A 20,606-nucleotide genomic window follows, 5' to 3' on the forward strand; every position below is an offset into this window, starting at 1 on the left:
ATTGGTGTGAATATACTATGTGTACACCAGAAAAATTGTGCTCTACAGATGTAATAAGAATTGTAATGCATTCTGCTGTCATTTATAAATAAAAAATTAAGACAAACAAAAAAACTTTTAAAATATTTTGCATTGTTAATACTGTATCTCAGAGGGGCTAAATTAACCCATGATGTGTCTATAGTTAATCAAATAAAATGTTGTTAAGTTTTCAGGAAAAAAAAAGATCAAAACTTTGCATGGGATATTTGAAATATAGTTTGGCATTGCAAGAACTTTCCTTTGTAGTCCACTAAAAATAATCAAATATCCTATGCCAGAAGCCTAATGCCTAGTAACTGACTGCATTGTCTTAAATATTATAGATATGGAGTTCGTGAATTCCTCAGATTATAAATTCATGGGTTTTAATATATCAGAAAAAGTCCTACAAAATAATAATAAAAAACTCACACAAGGTGGGCATGGTGGTACATGCCTGTAATCCCAGCCATCAGGAAGCTGAGGCAGGAGGATCTCGAGTTCAAAGCCTCAGCAACTTAACAAGGCCCCAAGCAACTCAGTGAGACGGTGTCTCTAAAATACAAAATAAGGCTAGGGATGTGGCTCAGTGATCCAGTGCCCCTGAGTTCAATCCCCAGTACAAAAAAAAAAAAAAAGGAAAGAAAAAATAAGTAAAAGAAAGTATTTATCTCCCCTTCCCCCACTGTAGAGTAAACCCAAAGACTGCACCTGCTTGGCAAGAACTCTACTACTGAGCCACCTACCTAGTCCCAGAAAGTATTTGTCTTTGTCCTCTGTCCTTTACAAATGTAAGGGAAAATATTCACTATTCTCCTATTCACTGTAGCAAAATCATAACTAGATCAAAGCATTACTAACTCACTAGCTATGTGACTTTTGGAAAATCATTTCTCATTGGGAGTAAATTTCTTCACTGACAAAGTGAAGAGATTGTATTCTAAGGTGTTCTAATTCTATCTTCCTGCCGCCCCCCCCCTCTATTTTTTTCTTTATTTCTTCTTCTTTTTTTGGTAGTGGGGATTGAATCCAGGAGTGCTTAACCACTGAGCAACATCCCCAGCCCTTTTTAATATTTTATTTAGAGACAGAGTCTCTCTGAGTTGCTTAGGGCCTTGCTAAATTGCTGAGGCTGACTTTGAACTTGTGTTCCTCCTGCTTTAGCCTCTGGAGCCCCTGGAATTACGAGTGTGCGATACTGCGCCCAGCTCTCCCTCATTTCATTCAGTGCATCACACCACATTAATTAATTATCTTTATTTTATTCAGTTTTCCCTTTTGTTTACAGGGAAGAGATATAACTCAATCTTTCCATTAATCTGGAGGTAAGCTTTCTATTAAAATTGTGTATGTGGTTACTTAAACATGACTACTTCTGATATGTGAATGCTAACCCTAAACAAGGTGGGAGGGAAAGAATAGAAGTTCAGTAGATTAGACAAAGGGGAATGAAGGGAAGGGAGGTGGGATGGGATAGGAAAAGACAGTGGGATGAATCTGACTTAACTTTCATATGTACATATACAAATACACCACAGTTACTCTCACTATTGCGTACACCCACAGGACTGGGATCCTAACTAGAATGAGGTATATTACATGCTTGTTCAAATATATCAAAATGGATTCTATTGTCATGTAAAACTAAAAAGAACAAATAAAAATAAATACAAATAAAAATAAGCAAATAAATATAAAAATAATAGACGTTTTCCCTGTTTGGCCATTAGAGGTCGCTCAACATCTAGAAAGTGGAAGAAACCAGATGAACCTTACGAAGATCCTGGATGGTCCTCTGGGGCTGACCCAGTCCCACTGTCTGAATCTGTGTTTTATTTCGTTAGGTACTGATATTTGTGTGCCAGTGTCTTTCTTAATATAACCAAAAATCCCCTCAGCCATTCAAAATATGTGTTCTCCAAATGTCTTCATTTTGTCATTTAAGTCAATGTCTAGTTGTCCGGCATTTGACTTACTACATACAAGGTTCAGTGTACTCTATCACAGAGTTGCTACACATCCTTCATCTGTAGAGGAGGTAGCTCACATGCAGAGACTTCACTGACCTTCCTTCCTAACCCAAGGCACCGAAGAACCAGAGGTGCTTTAGCACTGAGCTATATCCTCAATGCTTTTACTCTATTTTATTTTTTAATTTTTTGGTATCAGGGATTGAACTTGAGGTTGCTTAACCATTGAGCCACATCCCCAGTTCTTTTTATTTTTTATTTTGAGATGAGGTCTGGCTAAGTTGCTTAGAACCTTGCAAAATTGCTGAGGTTAACCTCAAACTTGTAATCTTCTTGCCTCAACCTCCCTCATCACCGAGATTACAGGCATGCACAAGTGCACTCGGCATATAAGAATCTTTTGTCACAGTGGTTTTGTTTTGTTTTATCTTTTGGTGTTGGAGATTGAACCTAGTAGCACTCCATCACTGAGCTCCATCCCCAGTTCTTTTTTCCTTTTGAAATGAGGTCTTGCTAAATTGCTGAGGCTGGCCTCGAATTTGTAATCTTCCTGCCTCAGCCTCCTGAGTTGCTGGGATTACAGGCATGCACCGTCATGCCTGACTGTCATAGTGATTTTGTACTGTGTTTGTTTACAAACACTTTTCTCCCATTCGGGAAAAGATTCCTAATCTCCTTCATAATAAAAGAAATGCACACCAAGCCATGTACAGTGTACAGTGGTGCATGCCTGTAATCCCAGTGACTTGGGAGACTAAAACAGGAAGATTGAAAATTTGAGGCCAGCCTGGGTAATTTAGTGAGATCCTGTCTCAAATTAAAATTTTAGAAAAGCTCAGTGGTAGAGTGCTTGCTTAGCATTAGTGAGGCCCTGCATTCAATCCCTAACTCCCCCTCCAAAAAAAAAAAAAAAAATAGAAAAAAGGAAATGCTTGAGAGGTTGCAGAGAGGGGGGAATCCATACACACTATTGGTAAAAATGCAAATTAATGTAGCCATTATGGAAAATAGTGTGGAATGTCTTCACCACACTAAAAAGAACTACCATATGATCCAGCAAACCTACTACTGAGTGTGTATTAACATCCCATTGCTGGGACAAAAATATCTCAGATAATCAATTTATAAGGCAGAAAGATGTATTTTGGCTTAGAGTTCCTAATGTTTCAGTTCATGGTCACTTGGTACTGCTGGTTTGGGCCTATGGTAGCCCAGTACATCATGGCCGGACAGCATAGTGGAGCAGATGCTCACTTTATGGGAGCTGGGAAGCAAAGAGAGGAAGGAACTAGAATCCTAATATCTCTTTTAAAGACACAGCCCACCAATGACCCAGCTTCCTTTTGCTTGGCCCCACCTACCAAACGTTCCACTCCTAGTAGTGCCACAGGTTGGCAACTATATGGGTCTTTGCAGGACATTCACAATTTAAATGTCACAGCATGTATCCATAGGACACGAAATGGTATATTGAAGAGATTGCTGCACTCACATGTTTATTGTGTTTATTGCATCAGTATTCACTGAAGCCAAGCTATGGAGTCAAACGAGTGGCTGTCAATGGAGTCAAACGAGTGGCTGTCAATGGATGGAAACTATGGTATATATACACACAATAGAATATTTGGCCCTAAAAAAAGGATGAGTCCTATAATTTCTGGCAAACATAGTTGGAATTGAAGGACATTATTTCAAATAAAATGAGCCAAGCTCAGAAAGCCAAAAAAAACTAAAAAGGATAAAAACAGAGAAAGTAGAATAGTGGACTCCAAAGAAACACTAGAGTCTATGAAGGGTAGGACACAGCAGAGATAGAGAGAGGCTGGATAACATGTACTAAAATACAGTTAGATCCAGATGTGGTGGCATACATCTGTAAACCCAGCAACTGGGGAGACTGAGACAGGAGCATCTTCGAGACCAGCCTCAGTGACTTGGAAAGACCCTCAGTAACTTAGTGAGAATCTGTCTCAAAATAAAACATGAAAAGGGCTAGGAATATGGCTCAGTGGCAAAGTGCCCCTGGGTTCTATCGCCAGTAACTCCCCCAAAATACAGTTAAATAGGATAAATAAGTTCCAGAGTTCTATAGCATAGTAGAATGAATACAGTTTGCAACTTATTATGTATTTATTTATTTAGGTACTGGTGATTGAACCCAGGAGCTCTCTACCACTGACCTATACTCCTAGCCCTTTATTTATTTTTTTATTTTGAGATAGGGTCTCACTAAGTTGCACAGGCTGGACGTGAAATTGTAGTCCTCCTGCTTCAGTCTCCAGAGTTGCTGGGATAACAGGCTGCACCACCATGTTGGGTTGTGCCAGTGTGCCTGACTGTACGTAGCCATCTTGCAAAGGTGAAAGCTGGTGTTATAACCGAGATCTGTGTGACTTTTAAGCCACTTATCCTCTACACCACTCTGCTTCTCAATATGTTGTTGATTGCTTTGAGCTGATTCTTAACTCCTCTCAATTTTATCAGCATACTTTGTGCTTTAACCCCTGTGAGCTGTGAGCTCAGCTTCCAGCTCTAGGTGAAGCCACTCCCGAAGAGTGAAGTAGAGTTCAGAAATATTCAGTGTCCTCAGGTGATCTTCTCTGGGAACCTCATCCACCTTTGGATGACCCTGATGTGGGAGTCTAAGAAAGAAGGATGATAAACTCAGAGCACCTGAACAAGTTTCTCTTTACTTATAGGCTTAGGTAAGTGTACTTTGGGAAGTCGCCCAAAAGGCGAAAGTGTCTATCTAGGGCAAGTGGAAAGCTTTTCCTGAAGGAAGACAACCATCTGACTGCTGCAAAGGTTGACTGCACACCAGCATCTTGAGCAACACATCACCTTATCGTGTGTGACACTCCACATGGGTCGTTTTGTCTTGCACAACTTTTCTTTGTGGGAACTTTGCTCTAGACTTGAGTCATTTCCTGTTAAAATTTTATGTCCACCTCATGGTGCTAAAAGGTTAACTGGTCTTATGATCAGATGGATGAATAACTCAGCCACGCTGTCTAGCTCTGAACTTTGCTCTGGTTTGTGTTGCAGTGGCACACGTTCCTCTATGAACTTTCACCTAGATATCTGATTTATTGTAATTATTAATAGTATTGCAGGTTGGCTTAATAATCTTTTTTACTCTATTGATATCCAATATATTTAAATATTTCATAAACATTATTAGCACATACATTCAAGGATAAAACCACTGTTTTCCATCTCAGCCAGAGAAAACAGCATTTGTCTCCTTTTTTGTTGTTGTTCTGTAGCACTAATAATAATGAATACTTATTGGGCCCTTACCTCAAGGTAGGTATTATCCTACTAAGCCCTTTAAGAAATGCTCTCAAGCCCAGCATGGTGGTTCAGGCCTGTAATCCCAGCAGCTCTGGAGGATAAAGCAGGAGAATAGTGAGTTCAAAGACAGCCTCAGCAATTTAGCAAGGCCCTAAGCAACTCAAAGAGACTCTGTGTCTGAATTAAATACAAAAAAGAGCTGTGGATGTGGCTCAGTAGTTGAGTGCTCCTGAGTTCAATTCCCCATACCAAAAGAAATGCTCTCACGAGGTAGGTTCTTTTGTTATCATCATCATCATCCTCCTCCTCCTCATCATCACTTTATAAGTAAGGAAACTGAAGTACAGACTTGTTAAGTAATTTGCCTAAGGTAACACAGCTATTAGGGAAACTGAGATTCAAACTCCTTGCACTCACTGTGCCACTTGTTGGGAAACAAAGACCTCCATCTCTGTTACTGTGACTGGCACTTCCCATCTGCTTCAAAGAGCCTTTCTTATCTTTTTATCCTACCTATTTCTACCTCTACCCTCTACCACCTAAGCTCCAAACTGACAGGGCTGACTTAGAGAATCAGCTGTCAGAACAGTGTACCCCAATTTAATGATGTTTCAGAATGTCATGATCACCTAACTGGAAAGAACAATATTAACAATCAATAGTTGAGAACATTTCAGTGAGTGCCACAATCCTTGTATAGAGGGAAAAATAGCAGATAAAGGGAGCCAAACTATTCCTGGGATAGGTTTGTGTTCTAGAGATGCCATCATTCACGACCTCCAGTGTAAGGCAGGTGGAAACAGGCTTTAGACGGAAGAACCCCCCTTGGCTTCCTAGGGTTTTCAGAATTTCCATCAAAACCAGACAAAACTAGCTCTTCTTTTTAAGCTATCTGTCCTTCCTAAATCTGTCTTGAATGCTGCATCAAACCCTCTCTAATCCATCTTCCACATGTCCTGGTGAGAACACCTTTAACCCTCCAGTTCTGCCTATCATCACTTCTGCTGCAAGTCACTCCCTTGCACAGCTGCAGCAGCTCACCTGCCTCCCTGACGTGCCTTCCAAGATCCTCCCTGATCTGCCTTTCTAGCCTCATCTCCTACGGCCTTCCCATGTGCACTCTCTGTCCCAGACTCGCTAGACTATATCCCCAGCCCCCCAATCCACCCTTTTTTTTTTTTTTTTTTTTTTTAGGTACTGGGGACTAAACTCAGCCACATCCCCAGGCCTATTTTGTGTTTTATTTAGAGACACAGTCTCACTGAGTAGCTTAGCATCTTGCTGTTGCTGAGGCTGGCTTTGAAATAGCGATCTTCCTGCTTTGGACTCTGGAGATGCTGGGATTACAGGCATGTGCCACCACGCCTGGCCCTCCCCAGCCCTTTTTCTTTATTTATTTTGTTTTGAGACAGGGTCTTGCTAAATTGCTAAGGCTGGTCTCAATCCTGTAATCCTCCTGCCTCAGCCTCCTGTATTGCTGGGACTACAGCCATGTGCCATCACACCTGGCTTTTTGCCCCACTTACTCTTTATTTTGTGTAGTGCCAGGGATTGAACCAGCGGCGCTTAACTACTGAGCCACATCCACAGCCCTTTTTTTGTATTTTTTATTTAGAGATAGGGTCTCACTGAGTTGTTTAGGGCCTTGCTAAATTGCTGGGGCTGGCTTTGAACTCACAATCCTTCTCTCTCAACCTCTAGAGCTGCTGGGATTACGGATGTGTGCCACCACTTACTCATTTTTTTTTCTCTCCCTTTTTGGTACTGAGGATCAAAACTAGGGTCTTGGGGCTGGGGTTGTGGCTCAGCGGTAGAGCGCTCGCCTAGCACATGCGAGGCCTGGGTTCAATCCTCAGCACCACATAAAAATAAATAAGTAAAGAAATTGTGTCCAACTAAAAAATAAATATTAAAAAAAAAAAAAAAAACCAAATAAACTAGGGTCTTGAGTATGCCTGTAATCCCAGCAGTTGGAGTGGCTGAGGCAGGAGGATTACAAGTTCAAAACCAGCCTCAGCAACTTAGTGAGGCCCTAAGCAATCTAACAAGACCCTGTCTCAAAATTAAAAAATAAAAAAAGGGCTGGGGATGTGGCTCGGTTCTTAAGTGTCCCTGGGTTTAGTCCCTGTACTCCCCCAACCCTCAAAATAATTTTTAAAAATTTTGCCCAGGCTGGCCTTGAACTTGTGATACTCCTGCCTCAGCCTCCCAAGTAGTGGAACAAGTTTTCAAGAATGAGTGGGCATTACCCCATGTGGTGGTACACACCTGAAATCCCAACAGCTACAAAGCCACCTCCTTTATGAGAGCTTCCTTGCAGTAGTAACTCCCCTGCCCCCACATCCCACTCTGTAAAAGCTGATTCTTTAGCTGTGTCCTCAAGGCATGGTATATCTGATTTTCTGCTTAGATCACATTGCAACATCCATATTGTACACTTAGTTGTTTACAATTTTTTTTTTCTCTTCCAATAGAATGTAGGCTCTTTAAGAATAAGGATTGAAGCCTGGCACAGTGGCATACCTGTAATCCCAGCGGCTTGGGAGGCTCAGGCAGGAGGATGGCAAGTTCAAAGCCAGCCTCAGCAAAAGCAAGGTGCTAAGCAACTCAGTGAGTCCCTGTCTCTAAATAAAATACAAAATAGGCCTGGGGATGTGTCTCATTGGTTGAGTGCCCCTGAGTTCAATCCCTGGTACCCAAAGGAAAAAAATAATAATAATAAGGACTGACACTATTGCTATTTCATTTTTGTATCCTTTTGCAGGTTCTACTAAGGTATCTAACAGATAATGTTCCTTGGAAATGCCCTGAGGAGCCTATTTCTTGTGAATTAAGGAAATGCCAGGCAACATTTGCTAAATCATTTGTTTACGAGGTAAGTCAAAGTAGCAGGTGTATTACTCTTTTTATTTTAAAAAAATGAAGTTTACTGAAAGATACCACTAAAAGACTGTAGAGTGTCATTGTTCAATATGATAGCAAAGACCACATGTGGTTACATAAATTTAAATTCATGAAAAGTAAATAAAATTCCATTACTTAGTTACATCATCCACATTTCAAAGTTCAACAGCCATATCTGGCCAATGCCTATATGGGCAGCACAGATAAAGAACATTTCCCTCACTACTGACTGAAACTTCTATTGGATAGCACTGTTCTAGAAAGATCATTGGTACACACCAGTGGCATATAATAAAGTTTATACACTATTAAGAAACCATTCTTGTGAGCACATGAGGGTAACTTTGATAATAACTTCATCTAGGAGAACAGCTGTTAAAGATTTACACTTGGGGTATTCAATAGTTGAGACTTGAGAGAAAAGAAAAAAGGAAAGCTATTAGTTGTATACATAGGCTATTAAGACAAAGAAAGATGAATGGGTCTGCTGGGCTGCCCGGCCTGCTTTCCTCTTGTGTCTAAAAACTACCATGCTTCTGAGGAGAACGAGGTTGGCTAAGGATTATCAGGGAGAAGAGCAGCCGTAGGTTGATAGGGTAGGGAAATTATAAGTGAATAAGACAAGAGCTCTCTGGGGCTTATCTAGAGACCATAGTCAGACACAAGAAACCACTTGTAAATTCCCAGGGAGTGTTAATCTCTTCAGACCTTGGTTGAAATGCTGGAATTAAATCCCAGCAGCTTGGGAGGCTGAGGCAGGAGGATCTCAAGTTCAAAACTAGCTTGAACAACTCAGCAAGACCCTGTCTCTAAATAAAAAAAAAAAATATATATATATATATATATATATAAAGGGGGGCTGGGGTTGTGGCTCAGTGGTGGAGTGCTCGCCTAGCATCCACGAGGCACTGGGTTTGATCTTCAGCACCACATAAATGTAAAATAAAGATATTGTGCCCACCTAAAACTAAAATAAATAGATAAATAAATAAATGGGCTGGGGATGTGGCTCAGTGGTTAAGTGTACCTAAGTTCAATCCCCAGTACCAAAAAAAAAAAAAAAAGAAAGAAAGAAAGAAAGAAAGAAAGAAAGAAAGAAAGAAAGAAAGAAAGAAAGAAAGAAAGAAAGAAAGAAAGAAAGAAAGAAATGGGGGGTGGTACAAGATATTGAATCCATGGACACTTTGTCTCTGAGCTGTATTCCCTGCCCTTTTTCAAATTATTATTATTGTTGTTGCTGTTATTATTATTATTTTGTTTTAAATTTTGAGACAGGGTCTTGCTAAATTGCATAAGGCCTTGCTAAATTTTAATGGCTGGCCCTGAATTTGTTACCCTCCTGCCTCAGCCTTTCAAGTTATGGGATTCCAGGTGTGTGCCTCTGTATCTAGCTATTTGAAAATCATCTTAATAAAATAATAAAACATTTTAAAAAATGCTTCCTACCTCTCAGGATTTTTGAAATGAGACAATCAGAACTAAGTAGTGTTTCTAAGTAATAGCCTAATTTGAATAGTGAATCACTTTCTTTCTTTTTTTTTAATAACTATATTTATTTAACTTGGGAAATGTAAAAACTTGAAGATAAAGAAATCCTCTTCAATAGCACTTTACTGCTGAATTTGCTATAGCCTGCCCTATTGATTTGATTTTATTTATTCTTATTTGTTATACATGATGGCAGAATGCAATTCATTTCATATTACACATATAGAGCACAATTTTTCAAGACACCGATTGTACACAAAGTATTTTCACATCATACATGTTTTATACATGATTAAAGTAATGATGTTTAACTCATTCCACCTTCATTTCTACTCCCTTGCCCACTCTCTTCCTTCCCTCCCCTTTGCCCTATCTAAAGTTCCTCCATTCCTCCCATGCTCCCTCCCCCAATCACCATTATGCATCTGCATCCTCATATCAAAAAAAAACATTCAGCCTTTAGTTTTTGGGGATTGGCCTGCTTCGCTTAGCATTATATTCTCCAACTCCACCCATTTACCTGAAAATGCCATGATTTTATTCTCTTTTAATGCTGAGTAATGTTCCATTGTGTATATATACCAAAGTTTCCCTATCCATTTATCTACTGAAGGGCATCTAGATTGGTTCCATAATTTAGCTATTGTGAATTGTTCTGCTATAAACATCAATGTGGCTGTGTCCCTGTAGTATGCTGTTTTTAAGTCCTTTGGGTATAAACCAAGGAGTGGGAGAGCTGGGTCAAATGGTGGTTCCATTCCCAATTTTCCAAGGAATCTTCATACTGCTTTCCAGATTGGCTGCACCAACTTGCAGGTCCACCAGCAGTGTATGAGTGTGCCTTTTTTGCCACATCCTCGCCAACACTTATTGTTGTTTGTATTCTTAAGAGCTGCCATTCTGACTAGAGTGAGATGAAATCTTAGAGTAGTTTTGATTTGCATTTCTCTAATTGCTAGAGATGCTGAATATTTTTTTATATGTTTGTTGATTGATCGTTTATCCTCTTCCAAGAAGTGTCTGTTCAGTTCCTTGGCCTATTTATTGATTGAGTTTTTTTTTTTTTTTTGGTGTTAAGGTTTTTGAGTGCTATATATGTCCTAGAGATAAGTGCTCTATCTGAAAGATTCTCTCCCATTCTATAGGCTCTCTATTCACCTCACTGATTCTTTCTTTTGCTGAGAAGAAGCTTTTTAGTTTGAATCCATCCCATTTATTGGTTCTTGGTTTTAATTCTTGCACTACAGGAGTTTTATTAAGAAAGTTGGAGCCTAATCCAACATGATGGAGATTTGGGCCTACTTTTTCTTCCATTAGGTGCAAGATCTCTGGTTTAATTCCTAAGTCCTTGATTCACTTTGAGTTGAGTTTTGTGCATGGTGAGAGATAGAGGTTTAATTTCATTTTGTTACATGTGGATTTCCAGTTTTCCCAGAACTATTTGTTGGAGAGGTTATCTTTGCTCCAATGTACATTTTTGGTGCTTTCGTCTAACATAAGATAACTGAAGTTATGTGGATTAGACTCTGTGTACTCTATTTGGTACCCATGATTATATTAAAGAGGAAGTGAATCACTTTCTGAAGAATTTTTTCTTTTTTTTTTTGCCATTTTCTTTTTTTTCTTTTTTTATTAGTTGTTCAAAACATTACAAAGCTCTTGACATATCATATTTCATACATTTTATTCAAACGGATTATGAACTCCCATTTTTACCCCGTATACATATTGCAGATTCACATAAGAATTTTTTCTTAACAGCTTAACAAGTTATTTTATAAATAATACACATAAAACTTGTCTATGAGGATACATAAGAAAAAATAATAGTATTGACTGCCTCAGCTGGGCAGGATGGCACACATCTGTAATCCCAGTGGCTTGGGAGGTTGATCAGGAGAATCGTGAGTTCAAAGCAAGGCTCAGCAATTTAGTAAGGACCTAAGCACCTTAGGGAGACCGTGTCTCTAAATAAGTTATAAAGAAGGGCTGGGGGTGTGGCTCAGTGTTTTAAGTACTCTTGAGTTAAATATCTGCACACACACACAAACACACACACACACAAACAACAACAACAACAAAAAACAGAGTATTGATTGCCTCCAGGGAGTGGGAATTTTGTGGCTAGAGGACAAGAATGAAAAAGAGACCTTTCACTGTGTTGTCTTTTGTAAGTTTTGAACATCAGATCATGTGTACATATTTACCCATTTAAACATAAAATAATAGACAAATCATAAGGCTCCCAAAGTCTAATAGTTTGCCTCTCTTCCAAGTGGTAAAAATGAAGCTGCTATATATATGGTTTTTGGTTACCTAAGAAGTCAAGTTCCAGCTTTGTGATGTGACATTGCAGGGTTGGACTGACCTATCAGCATTCAGCTGGCATGCTATATTTGAGGACACTCTTAGCTATGAACCAAAGGACTGCATTTCCCATTCCTTTGGTTCAAAGCTTTCCAGATAAGGTGGGGCTCAGGAAGTAACCTGGTTGGGTAGCTCAGAAGAATGAGGGTTTCAGGGGCAGACTGCAGGTTTACATTAAAGGAAGTAGACAGAAGGGAAAGAAGAGTTATACCTTGTAACTGGGATATAGTTCTGTGTGAATAATATTTTATATGTTCTATACAATTCACAAAATGTTCATAAACATTACCTCCTCTGAGCCAGACAACTTCCCTGGGAGGTAAGAAGGCAAAGGATTTTGTCCTGTTTCACTGAAGAGGAAACAGTTGAGTATGTTGACCATGAGACACACTTGAGATGTCCTTCCCACTGTGGGGAGCAAATGACTGAGGTCCCCTGGCCTTGGCTCAAATGCTCCTGGCCAGTGACTGTTGCGGCACAGATATTAATTCAGCTCATTCTTTCAAGATGTTGGGGTTCCTCTGAGGACTTAAGTGCTCCCCAACAGTCTTCCTGAACTTTCTTTAGAGCACACTAATCTAACATGCTTCTACTCACCCACCCACCCTTCCTTTTCTCTTTTCTCAATTCAGGGAAAGACCTGCATCACAGACTGATGGCTCTGCTAGTTTTTCCTGGCTTTCTCCCATTTTCTGTTAAAGACATTTCCTGAGAATTTAATACTGTTTTGGCATCAAATATAGATCTTAATGATTACATGTTGTGCTTTTAATCAATGTACTATATTGGTTTGTTTTTTTTTTTTTTTTAGAAATTCACTTCAACTTGAGTTACTAGTCCGGCACATCCTTATTTATTTATTATTTACTTATGGTACCAGGGATTGTACCTAGAGGTGCTTAACAACTGAGCTGCATCCTAGACCTTTTTAATTTTTTTTTTTTAATCTTTTGAGTCAGGGTTTCACTAAACTGCTCAAAGTCTCACTAAGTTGCTGAAGGCTGGCTTTGAACTTGTGATCCTCCTGCCTCAGCCTCCCAAGTTGCTGGGATTACAGGTGTACACCACTGCTCCCAGCATTGTTGTCATTTTTTTGGCGGGGGAGGGTTCTGGGAATCTCAGGGGCACTAAACCACTGGCTTCATCCTCAGCCCTATTTGTATTTTATTTAGAGACAGGGTCTCACTGAGTTGCTTAGCACCTTGCCATTGCTGCAGCTGGCTTTGAACTTGTGATCCTCTTGCCTCAGCTTCCCAAGCTGCTAGGCTTACAGTCATTCACCACCACGCTCCTTCTTTGTTGTCATTTTTGATGCTTTAGTTAAAATATAAGATACATATCATTACATCTGGCATATTACATTAGCATAGAAATGTTTTTTAGAGAAAAATGTCTCACTTTATTGCCTAAGGGGGCCTCAAACTCTTGGGCTCAGCTTCCTGAGTAGCTGGGACTATAGGTGTTAAAAATTGACACATCCCCCCCAAATAAAAGGGGCTTGGGATATAGCTCAGTGGTAGAGGACTCCTGGTTCAATCCCTAGTACTGACCTCCACACAAAACTTAATTCTGTGGCTGGTGGTACATCTCAGTGGTAGAACACTTACCTGGTATGCACTGAGGCCCTGGGTTTGATCCCCAGTGCCACAAACAAAAATAAAGTAATTCTGCTTTATATTAAATTATATAAAACTTAAAAACTCAGTTTCATAAAGCTTTATATTTGGTTTTAATGCAAATTTAGAGATTTTTAGTTGTTGTTTTTTTGTTTAATAATTTGTCCTTTTCCCTTCTCTGTCTTCACTTTTCATTGTCTTTGTTAATCTAACACAGAGGATTGTAATTACATAGTCATCCTAGGGGGTTCTGGGAATTTATGCAGGCCAGAGGGATTTCTGTTTGTATGTAACCCTCGTAGTTTGGCAGTGAAGGGTGGGGAGAAGGCAGAGAAACCAGCAGACTGACTATTACTTCTGGGCTCTTCCTGGAATTGGCTGGCAGCGAGCTGGCTGGCTGTGCTATTGCAAGAGTTTCCAACCCTCTCTTGGGAGTTCTAACTGACTAAATGGACTCTTTTGTCAGAAAAATTAGGACTTCCTTCCTAAAGTGTGCTTGGCTGGAAAAGGAAGCAGGAACCCCTTAGGGGCCAATATTCTAACAGTGATTGACCCTGATGTGATGTGTGGAAGAAGGACTTCAGAGCAAGGATGGTGGAGAGGGTTTTGAACCAATTGGAACAAGCTGGGTTGTGTGAAAGAAGCCCTCCTGGGCATTAGACCAGAGCATTATAATAGCTTAGCTTCTGCTCATATGTTCCTAGTGGGGCAGGAGGGTGGCTGCAGAGGAGGACAGTGCCAAGGGCAGAGGACTAAAGTAAGAGCTTAAGCAGAAATACTTAATGAAGAATGTCCTCAAGAAACTGTCTGTAGCAGATGAGTGATGAGCTGGTCTTAGTATAGTGAGAAGCCAGTAGCTTACACACCCAGACACATGCAATATTACTTTGCCCCTTCATTAACAGTGAGAGATGTCATATACTAAAAATATATTTTGAGTTCTTCAGGAGCAGAGGTCATGAATTTTATGTCTCTTGCATCCCCCTGGGACAGCCACACATTTGGCAGGACCTCCTTGAATACAGAGTATTGTTTTAGGGGCATTATGGAAAACAGGTCTTTGGCAATGTATACTGTGCTAAACAGTTGGCATCCCCCAGGAGCACAAAAGTTCCTCACCTCACCTCCAACTTTCACTCAATTTGAGGATTCTAACTAACATTCTACTTCTAAGATACTACTTTGATTAATCATGAGGTTTGTTGTCGCTAACAATACTAAGTTATATCTCTGTGGCCTTAGGCTTTTCTTAGAGGCCCGGGAATCAACCATAAGCAAAGTGTTCATGGGGGTGAGGGAATCAAAGAGGACCCCCCAGGGAAACTGCTCACTCTGATGGTAATGACTGTTGCTGCAGATCTAGGGGAAGGAGTTACAAGAAAAGGAAGCCCCGGGGCTTTTACTTTTTCCCAGATTCAAATCTGAATGTCTTCCTGCCATTCAGAAGATTGGTAAGGAGCTGCCAAATCTTCTCAGGGAATGCGACAGCAGTTAGAGATTCTTGCAGGCCTCAGGAATATCTCAAAAAAGTATGACATGAGCCAGGCATGGTGGCACATGCCTGTAATCCCAGCAGCTCAGGAGGCAGAGGCAGGAGAATCCCGAGTTCAAAGTCAGCTTCAGCAAGTTAGTGAGGCCCTAAGCAACTCAAGGAGAACCTGTCTCTAAATAAATTATTTAAAAATGGCTGGAAATGTGGCTCAGTGGTTAAGTACCTCTGGAATCAATCCATGGCACCAAAGATAAAATAAAGTATGACATTAGCTAAAGATGCTAATATTTGATTCACTGATAAGACAAAAGGCATGCTGCTTTTCTCTGTGATGCTTCCTGCTTTCAAAAGTAGAAATACAAACTCACTAAACATTTTCAAACATTGTAATAAATACATTATATGAAAAGTAGACGTTTTTTTGCAATTCCCACCCATCTACCCCAGATCACCACTGTCAACTATTTGGAGTCTTATTCTTTCCCTTTTCTGGGAAACATTTTTCAGTCCTTGATTTTGTCTTTTGTAGAAAGTATGGTATGAATTAACCACATAATTTATTTAACATGAATATGTTAAAATGTAGTCACAGTATGCTCTAATCAGAATCTACCCACAAGTTCATAAAACAAACAAACAAGGACTGGTTATGATCTTCATATTCTCACCTGTCAAGAATGTGTTAGGCAAAATGATGTCATTTGCAGGAAAATGGATGGAACTAGAGAACATTATGTTAAGCAAAATAAGTCAAACTCAGAAATCAAGGGACCTGTGTTTTCTCTCATATGTGGTAGCTAGAGAGGAAGAAGGACAGGAAAGGTGGCGGCAGATCTGATGAAAATCAAAGGGAGATCAGTAGAGGAAAGAGACCAAAGGGTAAGAAATTGGGAGGGTCAGGGGAAGTGCTGGGGAGTGATACTGGCTACTGGATTATGTTGCTATATTATGTGCATGTATGAATATGTAACGACAAATCCATCATTGTGTACAACTATACTGCACCAATAAAAAGTGTGTGTGTTTGGGGGAAGGATATGCTAGGCAAACTGAGTTCAGTGGCACACAACTGTAATCCCAGGTACTCTATAGGCCAGCCTCAGCAACTTAGAGACCCTGTCTCAAAAGTAAGTAAGTAAATAAATAAATAAATAGATAGGACTAGGGATGTAGTTCAGTGGTAAAATACCTCTGGGTGCTAGTACAGCAAACACAAAACACACAAACAAAAAAACCAAAACATGATGGCCTAGGTATGGTTTCTGCCCAAGCACCCCTGAGGTTCTCAGGAATGCAGGAACCCTGTTTTTTTTTTTTTTTGGTTGGCGGGGAGGGACTGGGGATTGAACCCAGGGGACTCAACCACTGAGCCATATCCCCAGCCCTTTTTATATTTTATTTAGAGACAGAGTCTTGCTGAGTTGCTCAGGGCCTCGCTGAGACTGGCTTTGAACTCACAGTCCCCTGCCTCAGCCTCCTGAGTTATTGGTATTACAGCTGTGTGCCGCCATGCCCAGCTTAACCCTATCTTTGATGCCTAGCAAGGGTATCCTGCAGTGATAGCTTGAGGAGAAATATTTTTGTAAGCAACTGCTTGAGAACCTCCAGTTTAATCTTGGAATCCTTATGAAAGTAAAACCGTGTGTTTTGTGGTTCCAGGGACTGGTGCTGGCTTTTGGGATTTATGTTCCTTAGATAAAGCAGTTAGAGGCCTAGAAAATGACTAGGAGCTGGGCATGGTAGCACATACCTATAATCCTAGTGACATGGGAGTCTGAAGCAAGAGGATTTCTGGCTAGAGGCTGAGGCAGGAGGATCACAAGTTCAAAGCCACCTTAGCAATTTAGCAAGGCCTGTCTCAAAATAAAAGATGGCTTACTGCTTAAGCACCCCTGGGTTTGATCCACACACCCATACTTTTACAGAACATTTGAAGGCTTTGTTTTTTTTCCCCCGCGCTGGGGATGGAACCCAGGGGTGTTCAATCATTCAGTTACATCTTCAGCGCTTTTTATTTTTTATTTTGAGATAGAGTCTTGATAAGTTGCCAAGACTTTGTTAGAATTTGCAATCCTTCTGCTTCAGCCTCCTGAGTTGCTGGGATGACAGTTGTGTGCCTCTGTGTCTAGCAAGAGATTGTTTTGATTCATGAATTAGACTTTCAGTTTGCGAGTCCCTAACTGAAGACTCAGAGCCGTTTTAAGAACCTGTAATTCAGATACACATGTAAAAGCTTGTGGTAGGATCTTCTAGGACAAAGAGCTGCACCCAGTTACTAACTTCTACAATAACTTATTTATTTGTTTATTTATTGTGATATGAGGGATAAAGCCTAGGAGAGCTTTATCTTTGAGCTGTGTCCCTTGTCTACCCACTCCATCCCCCATACTTTTTTTTTTTTTTTGAGATAGGGTCTCAATAAATTGCTGAGGCTGACCTCAAATTTGCAATTCTCCTGCTTCAGCCTCCCAAATTGCTGGGATTACAGGTGTGTACCATCACATCTGACTCTAGAATAAAGTTCTGAGCTAGAATTTACCAATCATCACTGACTCCTCTGGTTAGTTGTTTGGTTTTTCGAGCATTAAGAACAATCTAATAAAAATTTTCATTTAGCTGGGTGCTGTGACACATGCTACTCAAGAGCCTGGGACAAGCACTTAAACACAAGAGTTTTAGGTCAGCCTGGGCAACAGAGCAAGACCTCATCTCTTTAAAAACAACAACAAACATTTTAGAAAATTCACGTCATCTTAAAAAAAAAAAAACAACTTCTTATCCTTTCAATAGGTAATACACATTCAGCTTAGAAAATACTGATCAAAGCTGGACCTGGTGGCACACATCTTTAGTATCCCAGCTACATGGGAGGCTGAAGCAGGAGGATTGAGTTTGAAGCCAGCCTGGGCAGCATAGCAAGAGACCTTTTTATTTTTATTTTTGTGGTGCTGGGGAATGAACCCAGTGCCTCACGCTTGCTGAGCAAGTGCTCTACCACTGAACTGTTTCCAGCAAGAAACCTTTAAAAAAAAAAAATGCTGGGCACAGTGGCACACACCTGTAATACCAGCAGTTTGGGAGGCTGAGACAGGAGGATTGTGAGTTCAAAGCCAGCCTCAGCAACTTAGCAAGGCCCTGAGCAACTCTGCAAGACCCTATCTCTAAGTAAAATACAAAAAAGAGCTGAGGATATAGCTCAATGGTTGAGCACCTCTGAATTAAATCCCTGATATAAAATAAATAAATAAATTTTTTAAAAATAAAAATAAAAAAGGGTTGGGGATGTGGGGTTGTAGCTCAGTGGTAAAGCATCCCTGGGTTAGATCCCCAGTACAAAAATAATAATAATAATTAAATAAAATTTAAAATACAGACAATAAAAAGAAGCTGTAATCCTAGTAAGTGATAACCACAATTAATATTTTATATTTCCTTCTGAAATCCCCATTCATTAACAAGTTTCAAAAAATACGTAATTTATATGAGAAATGTTTTCTTTTCTTACTTCAACTTAGGGATAGAGATGATGTTTCTATATGAAAATGAAACTTTTCTATTTACTGTAGATTGAGAAGCAGATAATAAATTCATTTGCTTTGATATTTCTTTTCTTTCATTTTTTTTTTTTTTGTGGTGCTGAGGTTTGCCCATGTTAAACATGCACTCTACCACTGAGCTATAGTCCCAGCCTTTATTTTAGTTTATTTTGAGACAGGATCTCACAACATTGCCCATGCTGGCCTCCAACTTTCAATCCTCCTGCCTGAGCCTCCAGAGTAGCTGGGATCATAGATGTGCACTGCCACATTTGGTTCCAACTTCTTCTTTTCTTGGCTGATAATCTGGGCCCAGTTCATTTCTATGCACAAAGAAGCAAATGGTGATCCAGTGGGCTTAGATAATCAATTGGGACTCTTCCTGTTCTAATATTCTAGGATTGTCATTTTTGTTACCAGAAGTTGATAGTTGATTGTGGAGCACTGTGATTTGTTTCATAGTCCTTGGGTATAATTTGCCTAAGATTAGGATATTACCCTAGTGCAGACGCTGAGTTATACAATGAGGCACAGATAGTGTTTAAGGCAGGTTTATTGTGAGGTAAGGGAATAGCAAGAAAAAGGGTGACATACGAGAGATAGAATAGAGATAGAGAGAGAGAGAGAGAGAGAGAGAGAGAGAGAGAGAGAAATGGCCAAGGTGGCTAGGGGCCAAAATGCACCAACATAGGTGACGGGGCTTGCAGAGTCAGGAACCTTGGAGCTACAAGTAACTATACTCTTTGGGCCCATTGTTTTGTGTAGCTGTTGTGCCTTTGGAGCAAGTGTTAAGTCTGCCTTATGTGAAAATTGAGGGCATGCACCTGTGTACTTGGGTCCTTTTGCCCTTTCTGGCCTAGCACTGCCTATGGAAAATCATGTACATACTGGTCAACTGATCCTTGGAGCAGCTTTTGTATGCATGTGTGGACTTGGGACTGTGATGGCAAAATCAGACCTGGTTGTGAAATGAAATTACAAAAATATTATGGTCAGAAACCAATGCCTGGGGAAAGGGTCAGTTCTCCTCCTCCTCTTAGCCTTTCTCCAGGAAGCCTAATTAACCATGTGTCCCTACCTTTTGGATCATAAATAATTGCCCTAAGAGTCTGATTATTCCCTCTTGAAATGTAACAGATGCCTGTGAAAAGAGCCCTTTCTTCTTATCTGTTTCTGTGAACATGCCTTCAGCCTCGTAGATCTAGGAAATTTTTTTAAAAGAGGAAAAATCCCCAATGATAGATGGGTCTAAGATGATACCAAATAACCTATAAATGTTGTGAGAAACTGTGGATCAGGGCTCAGAATTGGAGTTTTGTTTTCCTCTGAGCCTGCCAGCATAAAATAAAATTTCGAGTTCTCTTCCTCTTTCAAGCAAGTGATGTTGCTGTTTCTTGATCAGTTTGTTTCTGGCAACACGAACATAATGTGTGCTGGCAAATCTACGGGACACAGTGTTAGGTCTCTTTCTGCCTAACACTATGTCCCATATGAAAGGAGACTGGTACCTCTGGATAAATTCCTAGTCAGGGGCTCTTTTGACAATTGCCACTTACTTTTTCCCTCCCTTCTCCCATTCCTGCGTATCTCTAGCAAATCTACCTAGGCTAATAGGTTTTGTACCTCTTATCATTTTTTTTTTCCTTTCTTTTCCTTGCAGGGATGGAACCCAGGGGATTGAACCACTGAGCTACATATTGTTAGGTGAAGGTGACTTAGGAACAAAGCACCAAGCAGCCTACGTGGAGGAAAGAAACACTGATCAGGCACTGAGGGAACTGCCTGTCAATCAGCAGGGTTTCCAGGCCAATCCTGGATCTTAGCCAGTTCCTCCACCAACTCCAGTAGGACAAAGGACTCTAAAAACCCCTTTTCCTGTCCCAAGCTGTCCCTTCCTGCCCTAAGCCCAATAAACATT

At 40.2% G+C, this 20,606-nt stretch overlaps 1 long non-coding RNA gene across 3 annotated transcripts in view; it reads left to right on the forward strand.

Annotated features, from left to right (window-relative positions):
* Positions 1 to 1,287: 1,287 nt before the first annotated feature.
* LOC125610824 overlaps positions 1,288 to 20,606 on the forward strand; it is a 19,580-nt gene continuing 261 nt past the window's right edge. The window contains exons 1-4 of one of the 3 annotated variants that reach the window (XR_007340880.1): positions 1,288 to 1,346; positions 4,503 to 4,696; positions 8,050 to 8,160; positions 20,349 to 20,606. The exon at positions 20,349 to 20,606 is cut by the window's right edge and continues 261 nt beyond it. This is a non-coding gene — a long non-coding RNA (uncharacterized LOC125610824). Of the gene's footprint in view, positions 1,347 to 4,182; positions 4,697 to 8,049; positions 8,161 to 15,949; positions 16,033 to 20,348 lie in introns of those variants that run through there. The other 2 variants (XR_007340878.1, XR_007340879.1) reach the window with 2 other exon arrangements.

Source organism: Marmota marmota, unplaced genomic scaffold, assembly GCF_001458135.2.
Source record: "Marmota marmota marmota unplaced genomic scaffold, marMar, whole genome shotgun sequence".
Classification (NCBI taxonomy): Eukaryota; Metazoa; Chordata; class Mammalia; order Rodentia; family Sciuridae; genus Marmota; species Marmota marmota.